The 19,569-nt window shown below is 42.3% G+C and overlaps 1 protein-coding gene and 1 pseudogene across 1 annotated transcript in view; both read right to left on the bottom strand.

Annotated features, from left to right (window-relative positions):
- Positions 1-19,569, bottom strand: part of LOC137234912 (paired box protein Pax-5-like) — a 2,462,599-nt gene that overhangs the window by 2,344,225 nt on the left and 98,805 nt on the right. The gene's annotated exons all lie outside the window — the stretch shown is intronic.
- LOC137234669 (hydroxymethylglutaryl-CoA synthase 1-like) lies at positions 13,583-16,023 on the bottom strand (annotated as a pseudogene).

The following is a 19,569-nucleotide window of genomic DNA, read 5'->3' as shown; positions in this document are numbered from 1 at the left end:
GACACTTAGTTCTGTATAATAGAGTAGGAAATCCACTAGGATTGTTGTTCCTATTTGTTTCTTTTCTTTTTTACTTTCAGCCGCCCGCCGCTCCAGCCTTGGTACCTAGTCTGCAGATGAGCGTGGTGACTTCCACGATTGGTAATATGATACATTGATAAATCTTGTTTATTCTCTTTTTTTTGCGCCCTTTACACATTTTTTTATTTTTATTATATTACATACTGATACACATTAGTGGATCACTGCTAAGAAACACTCACGACACTTTTTGAATTATATTAGGTGAGATAGGTAAAGGGTGGTCTATTAATAGGTTTAATTTGTTTATTGCATTTCTTTATTCTAGTTTTAAGTTAATTAAATTTTTTTCTCAAATTTGTATCAATCCCACATCTTGAATTGTGAAAAGGGTGTTCCTTTAGAAAGTTTCACATTTTTTTTTCATATCATTCAAATCTTTGTCTATGTTTTTTTTTGAATTCATAAATAGATTAACATTTAATATTTTGGTTCAGGGTAGAAATAGATAACTTAAGATCCCATAATCATAGGTTGAAATAATTAGACATATAAGAGTGAATAAAACATTGTGAAAAATAAATCTAGTTAGAAAAAAAAATGATTTATTTCAAATTCCATAGTTGAATAGTACTAAGAATGATGCAGGTCTAGATTCCTCTTTGTGTTAGTGTGGGTGTTGCCCTTGTGGCACACTAGGAATGAGTGAGGTGTTGCTACTAGACTGACAGACCATGTATTAGGCCCGACTTTAGACTGTAACAGACGGACGAAGTCAGGATAAGGGAACTCCACTCGGTTATCGGAGTCAAAGTGGAGTTCAAGGTTGTTCATGCCTCATGAGCAAGAGGGGAGGGATGACTCCACCTGACACGGACGGTCTCCTACCGCTTTCCTTTCTTTCCATTGTTTTCTTTCCATTTTTTTTTTACTCCTTTTCTGGTCCCTGATCTCCACCTATAGGCATGTTAATTATAATTTTGTTTTTGTGACTGTGGGTCGAGGAAGGTGGCAAGAACCGCGCCTCAACGCCGACGAGCATCAGCCGGGCTACCACCATGCCTAACCGCCACCCTTCTCGCCCCGGACCAAGCAGTTACATTACAATGGCGCCCAACGTAATAGCCCGATCATCTTTTTATTTTTTTTCTCATATTTCATTCTATTAAGTTTTCTTTCAGTTCTTTTCTTCAAATTACCAACGAAATAGCCCGCCTCTTCCTTTCCCTTCATAACTTACTATTTTTATTTTTTTATTCTTTTTCTTTCTTTCATTAACAAATTTCTCACTTTTCTCATTTCAAATTAAATTTTTTAATTAATTTATTTTCCTTCTCTCGGACAGGTTAGGGTTACGAGGGTAGCATCACTTTCAGACGACTGAAAGTGATTTGTGCCTGAGTAACAAGTAGGTAGTTAGACGGGGGTAGTGTTAGTCCGACTTCGAAGTTCCCTTTCTTTGATCGCAACGTCATAGTAAGGTGGTATTCGAAGTCGAGGCTAGCGCAATATAAGACGTTTTCTGTGGCAAAGCTCAAGCTGCCATGTGGGTGTTCTAGCACCACCCACATGTGAGGTTTATAGCTATTGACCACTGGGGGTAAATTGGGGTTTTTTTTCTTTACTTGAAATAGGTGTTAGGCAGCCACGGCTGGAGTAAGTACTCTGACCGGCGATGTGCCGCTCTAGGGATTGAATGGGGGATTAGCTGACATGACATTGGACAGAATGCTGACGGACTAAAGCAACACCGATCTAACTTTTGTTTCCTTCGTGAGGTCAACACCAATCACACTAACCACAAACTTTAAGATATAGATATTTATCGAAGTTTTAAATTGTCCACCATTTTTATAGAATTCCTTTTTTTTCCTTTCTTTTTTTTCTCGACCTATTGTTCCAACATTCATTCAACCGAAAAACAATATAGTCGTTGAGGTCACTTAATTAGGTTAGTTCAATATCGAAAAGGAAAAAGAAAAATACCACTTTGAAATTTGGTGTTGTTTCCTTTCAATTAAAATTTTGTATATACATTGAATTTTCATTTCCTTTTTGTTCGAAGTTTTTCAGCCTTTGTGTGAAGCACATCTAGTTATCTAAGAGCGTTAGGTTCAACCTTGAAGTTGAATTTCTATCGTGATTTTTTTTTTTTTTGCCTTTTTATATACGTATTTTTGTGGAACTTTCATTTCACTAACACATTTTTTACTATAGGTATTTGTAGCGAATTAAAGCACAGATAGCTAGGGTTTCTTACAACCAGCTACGTCTTGAATTTCTGTTAGTGGTTAATGGTATTTTGAATTTTTTTTTACAAAAACATACATATACAAGCATATCCACACACATAAATATTTCACATCTATGAAATTTTGTTTTAATCACCTGTATACACACGCATACATTTCTTTTAATTTTTTTCATAGGATTTTATTGAAGTTAGAAGTTTTATTTTATAGATACCGATTTACACACATACAATTGTTTTACACCTGGGAATTCTAACCCATTTTGTTGCACACGTACATATAGATCGTACCTATATAATATACCCTTTTATATTAATACAAATATTACATACACGTTTATTTTTTTGAATTTTTTTTTCTTCGCGAAATCAATTGATTATCTTTCCACCTTCTTATCTTAGGGGATAACTTCGATTTCGATATTATTCGGGACCGCATCGAGGTGGTGTATGGATAATCATCAAGATCGGGAAGAAATACCGAGGCAAGGGTTAGGAATTCTTAGTCGCAACAGAGAGGGGCCGGTCACACGCAGCATTACTAGGGCCCTTGAAAACCAAGTGGCCGGTTCTATATTCACCCAAATAGACACGGGGATAGAGATACCAGTAGACTTTCTGCCAACTGACTTCCTGAACCGCTGTTCTGCCAGGATTTTCGCTAACCTCGAAAATAGTGGAAAGAGTAGGAAAGAGGTTGTTGTCTCAAATTCGATAATAGTGGATAACGGAGATAATTCCCTTAGCTTTTTGCGCAAGTTGCCGTTGTTGGAGATGTCCGAATCGGGGGATGTTCAACAGATAGGGGGTGCTTTTGGAGGTGCTGTATCACGACCGCCAACCGGAAATACAGAGAAGGAACGCGGATCCGCAACAGCACAGCCGGCAGCTCACATGGACAACCTCAACGCCATTATGGAGACGATATCTCAACAAAACCAGATCGTTCTAGAAGCTATGGATGAATTCCGGAAAATGAGAGCCGATGTGTCAAGATTAAGTAACCGTCTAGCTGACGTAGAATTGTCCATGCAAGGAACAGCGCCACGACCGCAACCAGCGTCAACTTCGACACCAGGTCGAAATAATGATCGAGAAAATAGGGAGACGATTAACGAGGGGGAACAGCGGGACGAGATGACCAGGAACATGTATGATAGGAAGAGAATCGATCTTAACAAATGGCACCTAAAGTTTGATGGGTCACCCAAGGGGATGACAGTAGAAAGCTTTGTCTTTCGAGTAGAGAAGATGAGGATGCAGCACAATTTGACATACGAACAGCTTCTAGCTGACTTTCACTGTTTGGTGACCGGGGTAGCTCTCAAATGGTACTGGCAGGTCCTAGAAGATAATGCTGACGACAAGAACTTTGACTACTTTCGCCTCAAGGCTGAGCTTTTAGCTCAATTTAAGTCTGCAGATTCTGATTATGAGGTGATTCGCGAGATCATGGAACGGAAGCAACTCCCACAAGAGAGTTTCGATGAATTCTACGCGGAAGTCCATGATCTCACGTTCAGACTGAGGAAAAAGATTCCAGAAGCAGAACTCGTCAATATAATAAAAGGCAATCTTAAGCCCTTTTTAGCTAATTTAACGTTTGCCACCAAATTATCGACCCTAGCCGAGTTAAAACATGAGTGCAAGCGAGCTGAAAAACTCATGAAAGAGAATAGGGCTCGATTTAAAGGAGTGAGCGAGCTAGAAGTTAGCAAAAGAATTTGGAGTACAGGGGTAGACGGGGAAGTAGAAGTTGAAGCCTTCAATAGGGATATCTCAGGAGCAAACAAAATGAAGCCCGGGGCCGCCTCTTCCCGTGATCCGTCAAAATCCCATCTTCCATCCTATGATCCAAACGTACGTGATTCATCCCATAACCAAAGTAAGTGTATTAGTAGCGTCCCAAACCAATCCTTTTGTCCGTCTCCATTCCACCTCATGTTGTGCTTTGCTTGTGGAATGCCGGTAGACTACTATGTTAGGAACCCGGCTGAAGCAGCACTGCATGTGGCAGTGACTCGTCCTTCTGTGTGTTCAAACCTGAGGCGGGAAACTGGGGTCTGGCGGAGATGTCCGGGCACTCTGTCCAGAACAAGGACAACCCGGAATAGAAAATACTAAAATTAGAATCATGAAACGCAGGAAAGAAGCGGGTGAGTTACATAGCGAAGGGCGTATGGGAAATAAACAAATAGCAGAAAAGGAAAGCCTACATATCAGAAAACTGAGGCATGAAGAAGCTCGGAGACGTATATTTTGCGAAGAATTAGCTAGGCAGAAGAAGGGAAAAAGTGACAGGAATTTCAATAAAATAAAGAAAATGAGGGAGAAGAAAAAGAGTTTTAAGAGAATTAGAAGCAAAATAATAGCCACAATCGTCACAGTCAAAGGGGATAATAGATTCTTTGCCAAGACCGAGATAGGGCGGCATGAGGTTCTAGCGTTGTTAGACTCGGGGGCAGGATCTAGCTGTTTAGGTAAGAATTCGAGTTTATTGTTAGAAGGAAAAGAGCACTTGATCCTACCAATCAGGAATCAAAATATAAGAACGGCAAATGGAGGCGAAACACCAGTCAGAGGCGTTATCACGCTGCCAGTTGTGTGGGATGGCATGACGCAGGATCTCGAATTTCTGATTGTTCCTGGTCTACAGCAGGAAGTCTACTTAGGGGTCGACTTTTGGCAGGCTTCGATCTTAGTGTTGTTAATAGGGGACGGGGTGCCGCGGCCAGCAAAGCCGTGGTATCAGAACTGGCACCCGCCGAGGGAGACCTGTGTTTTGATGCGGTGCAACATATTCTGAGCCCTGAGGAGAGTAAAGCGTTAGAGAGCATAAAGGCACAGTTTCCGTCGTTCGCTGTTCTTGGTTTAGGGAAAACAGACATTGAGGAGCACGTGATTGAGGTAACGGATGAACATCTACCCGTGAAGCAACGCCATTACCCCATATCGCCAGCCATCCAAAAATTAATATTTCACGAACTTGATCGCATGCTAGAGATGGGAGTCATAGAAGAAAGCAACAGCTGCTGGAACTCGCCGGTGTCTTTAGTTATCAAGGGAACCAAGAACAGACTGTGCCTCGACGCTCGTAAGGTTAATGAACGCACCATAAAAGATGCTTACCCACTCCCCCACATCGATGGTATCCTAAGCCGACTTCAAAATACACGCTATATATCTGCCATCGACTTAAAAGACGCGTTTTGGCAAATACCATTAGAGACAAAGTCTAGAGAAAAGACGGCTTTTACGGTGCCTGGCAGACCTTTGTACCATTTTACGGTCATGCCCTTTGGCCTATGCAACGCTGCGCAGCGTATGTGTCGTTTAATGGACAAAGTTATACCCGCTTCCCTACGTGAATCAGTGTTTGTTTATTTAGATGACTTACTTGTTTGTTCCGAAGATTTTTCGTCCCACTTATATTTGTTATCTGTTGTAGCTAAATGTCTTCGAGATGCGAAATTGACGATCAACGTTGAAAAGAGTAAATTCTGTTACAAGGAGGTGCGATATCTCGGATACGTGGTCGGGAATGGATGCATCCGGACAGATGACAGCAAAATAGCGGCGATAAGGGACTTTCCCGAACCACGAACCCCGAAGCAGCTCAGAAGGTTCCTAGGGATGACGGGATGGTACAGACGGTTTATACAAGACTATGCAACGATTGCGGCACCGCTACACGACAGACTTACAAAAGAAAATATAAAAAAATTTGCAATGACGGACGAGGCCACGAAAGCGTTTAATAGTTTAAAACATAGCCTGATGTCGGCACCCGTGCTGACACTTTCGGACTTCACCAGACATTTTTACATCCAGTGTGATGCATCGACTGACGGGGTGGGTGGAGTACTGTTCCAACTGGACGACGACAACAACGAACGACCAATAGCGTATGTGTCCGCCAAACTGAATAAAGCGCAGCGTAACTACAGCATCACTGAACTGGAATGCTACGCTGCTGTTATAAGCATAAAGAGATTCAGGCCCTACGTGGAGGGTCTACCTTTTACGGTGATAACGGACCACGCGAGCTTGAAGTGGCTCATGAGCCAAAAGGATCTCTCGGGCCGACTGGCAAGGTGGAGCCTTAAGCTACAGGCGTATGATTTTAAGATAGAACACCGTAAAGGGACCCAAAACGTAGTGCCCGATGCCCTATCGCGAATGGACATGGACGAGATCGACATTCTGGATAGAAGATTGGATATTGACATTAACGCAGAAGCTTTCAAGTCGCCCGAGTACACAGAGTTACAAAAGACTATAACAGAGAACCAAGACAGATTACCAGAACTCTGTGTATCAGACGGGTACGTGTACAGACGAACACAATTTAACCGAGGAGACGAACCGCAGGAGGACCATGCCTGGAAACTCTGGGTCCCGGTAGAGCTGCGGAGGAATTTGGTAGAGTTATCGCACGCGTCACCTTCAGCTGGTCATTGTGGAATCCATAAGACCCTATCGCGTGTCCGCGATAGATATTATTGGCCCGGTATGGTTGCAGATGTAAATACATATGTGAAATCATGCGAAATCTGCAAAGGCAACAAAACTCAAAATGCCTTCCACAAGCCAACCATGGGAAAGCAGCACCTCACTGAACGTCCTTTTCAACGTTTGTTCGTCGATTTTATGGGCCCATACCCACGTACATGTGATGGTAACGTTTATATTTTTGTGTGTTTAGATCATTTGTCAAAATTTGTTTTTCTAAAGCCGATGCGAAAAGCCACTTCTGCCGAGGTAGTGAAGTATTTAGAAAAAGACGTGTTCCACGTTTTCGGAGTACCTGAGTATGTGCATTCCGATAATGGAAAGCAGTTTACGTCCGAAATGTTTACCTCGTTTTTACAAAAATACGGAACGACGCACATAAAGACAGCGTTTTACTCGCCACAGGGGAACGCAGCGGAGAGAGTTAACCGCTCCATACTACAAATAATTCGGTCTTACATCAATAACAACCAAAAGAACTGGGATAAATATGTTAGCGATGCAGCGTTCGCACTTCGCAGTGTCCTACACACGGCAATTAACACGTCCCCATATGAGGCGATCTTTGGTATTCCGATGATGCAACATGGTGCATCTTATGAACTATGCCGGAAATTGAGCGCGCTGAAAGATGCTGATTTCGAAGTAGGAACGACGCAGGACAGGCTGCACATACTCAGAGAAAAAATCATGCAAGAACTTAAGTTAGCACACGAAAGGAGTAAGAAGACATACAACCTGAGAAGCAGGGAAGTAGCATTCAATGTAGGGCAGATGGTATACCGCCGTAATTTTAAACAATGTTCCAAAATTGACAATTTTAATTTGAAACTTGCCCCAAAGCAAATTAAGTGCATTGTACTTAGAGCAATAGGCAACGCCTGAAAGTAAAAAAGAAAAGAAACAAATAGGAACAACAATCCTAGTGGATTTCCTACTCTATTATACAGAACTAAGTGTCCACATGGGCTGGCTTGTAATTTTCACCACATGAAACTTTTAGTTCCGGTTTGTACAGAAAAACATGCGTATACACATTCGTAGTGCTCGCGTAAATTATTATAAAAAAATATAAAGAAAATATTAATAAATTAATTTTATCTATGCAGTAAGTTAGATTAGTGTTATAAATTCAGTTTTGCCAAGAAAAAAAGAAGGAAATAAAAAAACGCAATAAAAAAGGTAATTAAACGAATGTACAAATTTTCTATTGCGTATTCTAGCAAATCCTCGTGGCCTGCAACATGGACTTCCTAAGTTCATAATTTACCTTCACGGGAAGGTAATAACTAGTTTTCTTTTCTTTTGAAAGACAAAAAAAATTCAAGGAAAAGAATCAATGAAAAGAAAAAGCAACAAAAACTCAAAAAGTGCAAGAAAATTAATACCGATAGTTCAGCGGGGCTGTCTATCAGATAAAATAAGAGAAATTCATGTACAAGGTGAGAAAGGAATTATGAACATATACATATTTCTATAAAATACTTAAAGTACAAAGTTATAAAAAGTTTAAAGAAAGGTCGAACCCGGCGAACTTATGTCGGTCGCCCTGTGTTGAGTTGGTGATGTGGTTAAAAGTGGTGCGCAGCGCACTCTCCCTATTAGCGATCTACAGACAGTCAGTCGCTCATTTGCTCACTTGCTCACTTACTTGGTTATTGCCAGTCCAAACTAGCAATGTTATTTATAAGTTGTGATGCGATGATATGTAATGTGATGGAATGGGGTATGCTGTATGCTGTGATGTGATATCGTGCTGTAATGTGATGTAGTGATGTGATGTGACGTCGCCTGATGGTGTTGTGTCGTGCCGCCGTTTTGCGTTCTTATAAGATGGGTTTTATAGGTTGGTGGTAAGTGTCGCAATAGGCGTGGATCCACCTCTGGCTGCTTGCGGCTTATACTTAGTAGTGTTTGTGCTTACCGTGTTTGTTGATGTACTGTTGTTAGTGTTTAGTGATGGTTTTTTTCTGTTGATGATGTGTAGCATTTATGTGTATTGCTCGCAGTGTTAGAGGTGGTTGGTGTGTGGTATTGCCTGTTGTTGCTAATGTTGCGTGGTTTTGTGGTGTACTTGCTTGTGTGGAGAGGTGGTTGTTGAGCGATGTTACCCGGGTTTATCATTAATGTCGTGTGCCTTTGCGTGTATTTGTTATGAATGCAGGTGTTTTGTTTAACGTGATTGGTGCTTAATGTGCTTGTATGCCGCAGGTGTTGGGTTTCTATGGTATTTGTGGTTGCAGGTTTTGCGTTTTGGCTGGCGGGTAGATGTGTGGCTGGTGTGTGTTTCGCCTAGATGGAAGTGGGTTGATGTGGTGTTTGTGGTTGTATCTTTTGCGCTTTGGGTGTTTTACTATCGGTTGCTGGTGTTTGTTGGATGTGGTCGTATGCTGCTGATGTTGAGTTGATGTGTTTCGCCTAGATGGCGGTAGAATCCCTCTCGGAGGCAGACGCGGTTTCTGGTGGGAAAGGAAAAGGGGCATATTACCATCGGGCAAAGGTCGATAAGGGTACCTAAGGCGGTAATCCTGTTAGGGTATCGGCTAGTTAAGGGTGGTAGTTTTATGTGACTTACCGCTGGTTGTGCTGAATCGGCTGCTGGTAATGATTCTGCTGATTGCCATGGACAGGGTGTCGTGTGGTTCCGGCACTTTAACTTTAGGACACTCACTATAGAAATGTATTTAATTATTTTTTATTTTTCACTTCCACTCGCGAGGTAAGGCGTCCGTTCGACTCTATGACTTTAAATTTTTGCAAATGAAAAACGGAATTTCCCTTCTTTTATAGATTATTTGATTCCTGTTGCAACTCCCGTTTTCCTATCTACATTTTTTTTTTTTTTTTTTTTGCAGTCAAATCCACTTTCTTAAAAGTCACTCAAAAATCCTGCTGGGCGTCAAACATGTTGGCTACAACCTATTGTTTTGTATTTACCCACATACACACATAATATGCAGTTGGTTTGCAGACAATTGGCATTGTTACTTGCAGAGACAGTGGTGCGCGTGCGTGTAGGCGCACAGGGGCGTAGTTTGTTGAAAGACTGTCGTTACAGACGGTTACCTTCGGAGTGAATTGCGCTCCATATCTCGCGATAAGAACGCTCCTACAACTGGCAGACGACGTGTCAAATTCACACCCTACAGGGGCTAGCATACTAAGAGAGAGTATGTACGTAGATGATGTTTTATCTGGAGGACACACAATAGCGTCAACCATCAAAGCAAGAAACGAGATTCGCGAAGCCTTACACTCAGCTGGCTTTCCATTACGCAAGTGGACTTCAAACTGTAAGGAAATTCTAAAGGACATCCCCAAATCGGATTTGCTCAGCGAGGATTTCTTAGCGTTCGAAGAAGCTAGTTCGGTAAAAGCCCTGGGAATACGATGGAACGCTCACTCAGACGTATTTTATTTCAAGGCAGGAACCCTGGAAAATGGCGAAAACATCACCAAACGAGCAGTCCTATCCGCTATAGCCAAACTTTTCGACCCTTTAGGCTGGCTTGCGCCAATGGTCATTGTGGCAAAAATACTCATGCAGAGTATTTGGTTAGAAGGCACCGCTTGGGACGACCCAGTATCGAGCAGTACGCTAGAACGATGGAAAACCTTCACCGACCAATACCATGAAATCGATAAAATCAGGATACCTAGATGGGTCAACGTTTCACCAGGAACCGACATCGAGATCCATGGATTTTGTGACGCATCCGAGAAGGCTTATGCAGCAGCCATTTACATGCGTGTCAAAACGGTTGATAATGTCTGCACAAACCTACTTCTAGCCAAAACCCGAGTAGCCCCAGTGAAAACTCTTTCTCTTCCACGATTGGAACTTTGCGGAGCCGTGCTGTTAGCGGAAATCCCCGAATCCATTTTCAGAAACCTGAAGTTGGGACCAGTGAGAGTTCACCTTTGGACGGATTCAACTATCGTCCTCGCATGGATAAGGAAACCGCCCTGTTCTTGGTCCACTTTCGTCGCACATCGGATCACCAAGATCATCGACATGGTCGGAAATAAGGATTGGTTGCATGTAAACTCAGAATCTAACCCAGCAGATTTGGGTAGCAGAGGATTACCTGCGTCTGAATTGGTCAACAATTCGTTGTGGTGGCAGGGACCTTCTTGGCTGCAAGAAGACACTTCCCAATGGCCAGCACAAGAAAGTGACTACATCACCTCCGTAGAGGAAAAGAGGGCGAAGACCTGCGCAACAACAACAGTAAATACTATCGATGTTCTTCAACGCTTTTCAGACCTACCTAGGGCTTTACGGGTGCTCTCATACGTAATGAGGTTCTACCGAAGAACTCACCCCAAAACAAACAAATCATTTCAGGTCGAGTCACCTTTAATCTCTCCTGATGAGATCAAATCAGTAACCCTACTCTTAATTAAAATCTATCAGAAACAACATTATAGTTCCGAATATAATGATCTAAAGGCCGGAAAACCAATTGGAGGGAAAAGTGCAATACTCTCACTTAATCCCTACTTAGACCAAGATGGCATCATTCGGGTAGGAAGGCGACTCGGGGCGTCAAAGGACTTAGCCTTTAATGAACGCCACCCAATCCTCCTCCCATACAACTGCAGGTTATCCCGTCTTACAGTCCTAATGTTTCATCAACAAAGTCTGCATGGGGAAAATCAACTCATGTTGCGTCTGATACGCACCCAATACTGGATACCTAACATGAAAACCATGATCAAGGCAACCATTCATAATTGCAAAGTTTGGACGATACATCGAAAGCGTGCTCAGACCCAACTTATGGGCATTCTCCCTCGTGAACGCACGACATTCAGCCGTGCATTCACGAATACCGGAGTCGACTTCGCCGGACCCTTCGACATTAAAAGTTACCGCGGCAGAGGTTGTCGACTATCCAAAGGCTATGTCTGGCTTTTCGTGTGTTTTTCCACACGAGCGATTCATCTGGAGGCCACTACTGACCTCAGCACCACATCATTTCTTGCGGCTTTTGTCCGTTTTATATCTAGACGCGGATGTCCCAAAAACGTCTACTCCGACAACGGTACAAACTTTGTCGGAGCTTCACGATCCCTACGATCGGAATTTAAAACTTTCATTTCACAAGCCCGAGACAAAGCTGTCTCGAAGTACAGCCACCAGTCACTCACTTGGCATTTCATCCCTGCGGGCGCTCCCCACATGGGAGGGCTGTGGGAGGCTGGAGTGAAAAGCTTCAAAAGCCACTTCAAAAAGATAGCCTCACCACACAAATTTACATTCGAGGAATTCCATACACTCTTGTGCCACATCGAGGCATGCCTGAACTCGCGGCCGCTCAGCCCGGCGTCCAATGACCCGACGGACCTAGAGCCGCTCACCCCAGGACATTTCCTCACTGGCAGCCATCTCCTGGCTCCGCCAGAGCCGGATGCGAGTGAGAGCCCTGCCTCGATGATAAATCGGTGGCAGAAACTCAAAGCCCTCCATCATACTTTCTGCAAGCGATGGAAGGTGGAATATCTATCCGAACTCCAAAAACGAGTGAAGTGGAAGCATCCCAAAGAAAACATACAAGTGGGAGATCTCGCCGTCCTCAAAGAGGACAACTTATCCCCCAACGAATGGAGATTAGGTAGAGTCGTCAACGTACACCCCGGCGAAGATAACCGAGTTCGCGTAGTCGACCTCATAACAGAGAAGGGTCAAGTCAGACGACCTTTGGTCAAACTGATCCTCCTTCCAACGGAGGAAATGGACTGCGAGAATTCCAATAGCTCCTCATAACAATCCCTCCGTTCCTCTCCTTCACCCTCTTCCGAACTCCACCTTCCTATCGAGACCCAAAACGAACCCAAATTCACTCGCTCACCCAGAGCGAGGACACCAGAAAACACCCAAATTCACTCGCTCACCCAGAGCGAGGACACCAGAAAACACCCAGATTCACTCACTCCCCAGAGCGAGGACACCAGAAAACACCCAAATTCACTCACTCCCCAGAGCGAGGACACCAGAAGATCCCCAAATTCACTCGCTCACCCAGAGCGAGGACAACAGAAAATCCCAACTTACTCGTTATTCCAGAACGAGGACATCAGAAAAGCCTACCGCAGAAGGGCGAACCGACCTGCCACAGAATCCAAGGGCCTTTTTACATTTTCAAACTTCGACCAAATCAACCCACGTCCTCAGAGCACCATTGTAATGGTAAGCAAGTTCGCACTTGAGTATGAACAGTACAGACACCTATACCATCCGAAACCTAGTTTAACATTCATCACTCCACGTCAAAATTCACCTAGGCGATCGATTCGCGTAAAAATGTCGTTATAACCAATGGAGAGGCCATAACGAAATGTACTCGTTGAGTACGTTAAGTTATTCACTCCGTAGGCTCGGAACCTACGTCTCTATTAAGAATGTGGGGAATAGTTTTATATTTGAAATACTTTGCACCTCCCGAGGTAGTATCAGGTTAACGGGTTCCAAATATTCTAAATTAAAGTTTTATTCGCAACACTTCAATGGATATTTAAGCGGGAAGGAGCCTTCCGAAATATCAGAATAAAGGGGTAAATACTCCCTGTGTAGCAGGCCCGCACTAAGGCTTGACTCCTCTGCCAAAGTCAGTAGTGCATCAATAGCACCGTCCGTCGTCAGAAATATCGCGGACGTGCCAAGGCAGGCGCTCAGGCCCCAAAATTGACAATTCGCAATTGAATCAAAGCAAATCAAGGCATTCAAACCGTGACACAAAAGGGGGAAGAAACCACATATTAGCAACCACTACACATTAATATTTACTCACCGTCATATTCTTCCAACGTCCCCTCGAGCCTGGGTGGGCGCATCGCGTTTTCCTGGTGATTTTGTTGCCGGTTAACACGTCAGACTTAAGTGCGCCCAATATCACCATTCAACTGTTTTTCCATGACCATTGCTTGTTAGAATTTCTGGAGCCATGTGTCACAGTACCTACACGTACACTAAGTTGATATCAATATCTGTTTGTATGTAATACTCAAAGGACATATATTTACCTAACTTAACATTCTTCAGAAGCAGTTGATTATTATAACTATGAAGTGCTTTTGCAAATTCGTTACGATGCAAATTTTCAGTAGGCATGGCGCATAACACATTTGGATCGTCGGTGAGCAAGTTGGTCACCTTTTCAATGTATCCATTTGCTCTGGTGCATACTTAGAACTGGTGTATACTTCCCATCCACAACACATAACGTCTATTTGATAATGGGTGTGGGATCACACCCAAAAATATCGTTAAATTTCTGATGCATTTGCATTATATAAGTATGAGCAAACATGCTGCTATGTAATTCTGGCGCCGAACTGTAATGTGGCCTTTATTCTAACTCCAACTGCTAAAACGTGTCATACACAAATCCAAATTAGTATCTATCCCACACAGCGCGCCTCCTAACTTGGTCTTTCTCCTGCTATTAGTGAACACCATTCGTTATAACCGACGTGCGTTCGTAGGTGCGTCGATATTTAGCATCCACATGCTTGAGATAATAGGTGTCAGGAAATAGCGCACTAACACTCCCACTCGGCGTATACGACGCCGCATGATTGTTCTTTTCGCGTACTTCCATCAGTTCGGAGAATACTTCAGGTGCTATTTTCTTACGTGTATTCAACATTGGCAAGACGTAATCCAATTTGGAAACGAGTTGCTGGAAGACTTGTTTATCTTTTGTTACCAAAATTGAGTACATTGAAGCAGCCAAACCAGATCCATATGAAAAAAAACCACCACTACGTTTGCCTAAGGGCTCTTCGGGGGTATACCAGACCAGAATATACCGATGGTGTGTACCTATTACAGACTTGATTGGCCAGCGACAAGGATTTACGTGTTTGCTTTTCGAAAGTCTCATTGAATTGTGTAATAAAAGCTTTTTCAACATCACGATCGAAATATGTATTCGCTAGTGTAACATCATTGAATCGTTCCAGGCCGAGATATATGAGCGCACGTTTCGTACTTTTGCAGAGCAGGAAATCATTGAAGACTACACGCGCCATTTATTTTTGTACCAGCTTACAGAAGGGTGTGTGAAAGATTAGCGCATCAATATTGTCCAAACCCACTTGTGCTGCATCTGGATGTTTCTTTTCGAATTTTTTGCGATACAATTGATAACATGTATCCAGCGCTGAAAGATAGCATCGTACTGATAATTTACCGTCCACCGTAGGATATTCTGAACTCATCATATACATGCTCCATATGCGTAGCGCGTAAGCCACGTTCAAAGATGAGTAATGCATTTGGTCCCACCAACATGGCTATGGCGCCAGCGCCACCTGTGGGACGCGCTGCACCTTTTGCATATACAGCAATATCAGCACATACCGCAAGCGCATAATGTCCATCCCACCTGGATGATTCAATCCAATTAACTGAGTTGAAGAGTGCTGTGGTACCACCATAGCAAGCGTTCGTTGCATCGATGCCTTCGATATCTGTGTTACCGGAATCGGCAAATAATTTCATTAGTACAGATTTCACTGATTTTGATTTGTCGATGATGGTTTTCAGTGCCCACTTAAAGTCGTCCAATATCTTGGGGTCTGATCTGATTGCGGTCTATTAATCGCGAGACGACAGTAAGGCACAGTGAGGCGACATCTTTGCGATCAGAGCAGAAACCCATGTTCGATTGTACCAAACCAACTGTGTATTTTCCAGCTGAAGCACAATCGAATTGTTCCAATTCTGTTTTATCCACGTACTGGGAAGATGCCACCTCAATTGCGCATGTCCCGGCATTTTCCGTCCACATTTGTACAGAGGGAATGAATGTTAGAGGGGTGACTAAGGTATCGGACAGTAAATTGCAGATTCAAAGCTGATTCGTAAGTGGTTTTTTAGACTATGTTTTGATGAGGATTGACTAAAATGTAAAAGTTTAGTAGATCTTTAACTCAGCTTGTAGTGCAATGTGCCCATCGATGCTATGTTATGTACATACATAGACATACTAATTGTTTTATTTTGTTACATGCATGCAAAAACTCAAATCATTGACCATATTACTATTGCAAACTTGTAATAAGGCACAAGGTACAATTGTATATGCCAGCGCTTTGCATGCGTAAATTTCTTAGAAGCCCCGCTACGAACAATTGGGAAAAAGTTACGAAGTTATGTTTGGGAAACAAAAGTATTACGGTAATTTGTTGCATGACGGCGGCGACGCAAGTATGTTTAATAGTCATCTGAAATGAAACAAAGAAAAAGAAATTAGCAAATGTTTAAAATTATTAAAAGGGAACGATACCGGCATACTTACCCATCACACATTTTTGTTCTTCATAAAGAAAATTCATTCAAAAATGTCTGTATACTCATTTCCATGAATGAATGACATTTTTGAATGAACGAATCAAGGTTGCCACTCGGTGCCATTTGCTTTTGTCTTTTCTTACGCCGTAAACACATTACGCGCGACCCCATGGGAATACCAATCGGATCCGCGGGATCCAACACACTCGAGTGCTAGGACCCGAACAACTTTACTTTTCTCGTCAAATGAAAATTTTGTTTTACTTTGACAATGTGGTGCATAAAAACACAATCAGAATCAGCTTTCTTGTGAAAAAAAAAAAAAAAAAATGAACCACTCGAGAGCGAAATAATTTTCGATTTTATTTGCATTGTTTTCTTTGTTGAAAGGTTAGTGAAAAATCAAAATGTCAAACATAAACAAAAACATGTCAAACTCCCCAATCTTTGGGTAACGGTGGTCTCGCTTTCATGATAGGAATTGTTCTTGTGTGTTTTGAAGTTCCGATAAAGTTTCGGCAGTCCTTTTAGCCTGGAACCCAAGCAAGCCCTACGCGAGATAGGTAGGTGCCCGACACACCCTACCAACTACTATGGTTCGGGACACAAAGAAAAAAAAAAAACAAACAACCAAAAAAAAAAAAGGAGGGAAAACTTTGTCCATTCACCGTCCAAAAATTACACTTTATTTTTCAAAATTATATTTACACACCGTCCAAGCAGAAACCCGCGTAATCCCGCTTACTCCGAGCTATGCTTTCGCTGGCGATGCAACCCCAGCGAGGAAGCCGATGGGTATCGCTTCCCGCAGCTGCACTTAAAGGGTGCGAAACCCATGTGAAGATTGAGGTGGGCCTTTAATGTGGTAAAGCAGCTGAGCGTGTGCCCACACACCCGGCACACAAATTCCTGGCCGCCCGCGGAGTCTGTGCGCACCCAAAGGACGCCCTCATAACCCCGATAACAGCGGGTGTACCACGAGGGTCCCTCGTCATAATACCGCACCTTCAATATTATGCGGTTGTAGTTCCGCGGCACATTCAAGAATGTCACGCGAAGATTGGGACGAAGTTCGAACGATGCCCTGAAACGAAAAGGAAAGAAAGTGGTATCATTGTATTATGGAAGATGATCCCATAACCAAAAAAAAGGGACTACAACCCATATACTCACATGTTTTTTCTCCTTGGGTGAAACTTGCCACTGCGCTTGTCACGCTATAAATGCCGCTTATGTGCACAGACTCAGCGAGTATAACAACACAAATATACAATGCTGCCAACAGCGGTCGACGACAAGCCGAATTTCACAAAACAAAATATGGAAAAAAAAACGTAACTCACTTTCCATAGTGAAGCCTCCTTCTGAACTCCAACTAAGCTTAAGACTGTCTCCTAAACTTTGTTACGTGACTGGCTTGTTGGGTGGTGAGGAGCGGCGGCAAGCAGGTATGCTTGCGGGCCCAGGCTAGCTCGTCGTCTTGGGCGGGGTATTGCACCACCGACCTCACCCGCAGCCACATGAACAAAAAGGGTTCATACCTGCATGTATATATAAAGGGGAGAAAAGCTGAAACAAATAGAAATACACGTGAGGGGCAAAGTTAGAAGGGGAAAGCATAAGAGGTAGAAACAGATGAAGGCCTGTCCTGTCAGGTGGAGTCTACCCTCCCTCTGCAGTGCAACTTGTACTGCACCGTGGGCACTGTGCTGACTCCTATCTACTTACAGTGCCCCCAAACCTGACTTAAGTCTGTCCGCCCGTCAATAAGTCATTTCCCTATCACTCACCTTCACCTTACCTTTCCGCGCACAAGCGCAGCACCAACACCAAAAATTTGGATTTAGCTCTGCATATTTCAAGTCAATATTTTCATCCAAACATTTTTATTTACAATTCTTCAAAAATTAAAATAACTATGAAAAGGCTCTGCCAGAAATACCCTAGTTTTTATCTCACTATCCAATCTCCTTACAAATTATACCAAATTGGACCTTCATCAAAGCAATTACAAAGTTAGTTACAAATATGTAGATATTCACGCTTAGGGAAATGTACGCAATACTCAAAGAATTCAAAAAAACGAAGGTCAAATGCTATTCATGCATATATACTACGAACGTTGGCTAAATCCAGTTATAATTTTCCTTACCTAAAGCTATCTAATCTATCGGATGTCCCCAAAGATATAGATGCAAAAAAAACTTAAGATTACCTTTTAAAAGTAGCAAAATGAAATAATAGTATACGATTTAAATTCAGTTTGATTCCATACAATTGTTTGTAACGAAAAGAAAACAAGTAAAGTAGGCAGACAAAGAAAACGAGAGGCGGCGATTTCTCATAAAAAAAGGATTTATGAACCGCCCTAATGCATTATCCAACCAACAAGAATCTTAAAATCTACAGATACAAAATTCAAGCTAAGTGCAAAAAAAAAGGTAAACAAAAAATTCAAAACCCTAATCCCTGACCTACCGCAAACTCACCAGCAAATCCAGAATCAATTTTCTACAAAGTAAAAGTAGGTCATCTAAAAAGGTATGTAGGTGCAATTGTATGTTTGAAAAATTCTTATGTATGCATATATATTATTTTGGTTTCCTTTGTCAACGCCAATTCCTTTTCTACTTTAGCAAGACTAGGAAAATTGCCCGGCAATATATGTACATACATACATACGTGCATATATACTCTTCCAAATGTTAAATATTATCACTCACCGTGTCACTCACTCCGTTGAAGGCGCCTGCATGAAGTTGAGCTCGCGAGCTGTAAAGAGAAAACACTCAAAGCATATATGCTCAATGCACATACATTTATCCGGCACACTATTCTTTCTCCGCACTCAGCAAGACCACTCGCTTGTGATCTTGGATATTGAGTTAGTTAGTTTGACAAAGCGTCGATGACAATACCAAAATGCCTGCTACTGTGTGCATTCCTATTCAAAAAAAAAATTTACTAGTTTTCTGGTTTCTTTCCGGGATGGGAGTGCACCGGAGGCCTCAGAGACCCCACGGGAATTACAGAGAAAAAAAAATAATAAAATGCAGTAAGTGCCAAAACAAGAAAACGATTATTAAATTAGCGAAAAGTTAGATGAACCGCATGGGTTCTTACACGAGTGTGTGGGTGGAAGTATGGTGAAAAAAAAATAAAAAAAACGAAAGTTTGCAAAAAAAAGAAACAAACGGAAGAAGAAAAGAAAAAAAAAGGCAAAAGGCACAAAAATGTGCAAGAATTCCTTCCAATGGGAAAGAGATGAGAATTTGTGAAAGAAAACTTAAAAAGGTTCAAAGAAAAATTATCTTTGGTTATATCTTCCGTAAGCTTGCCCCGTAATCAAAAAAAAAAAGGAAAAAAAAAACCTACTTTATTAAAAATATGACTTCCCCTTGATAACTTCGTGGCGTTTATGCCTACTTATGCCCTTTTTCCCAAATACCTACACCGCTAGTATGGTTAAGTACAAAAAAAACCC

The sequence above is a fragment of the Eurosta solidaginis genome, chromosome X, assembly GCF_040869045.1.
Source record: "Eurosta solidaginis isolate ZX-2024a chromosome X, ASM4086904v1, whole genome shotgun sequence".
Lineage (NCBI taxonomy): Eukaryota > Metazoa > Arthropoda > Insecta > Diptera > Tephritidae > Eurosta > Eurosta solidaginis.
The sequence above is the reverse complement of the archived record's forward strand: the minus strand, read 5'-3'. Positions and strand labels throughout refer to the sequence as shown.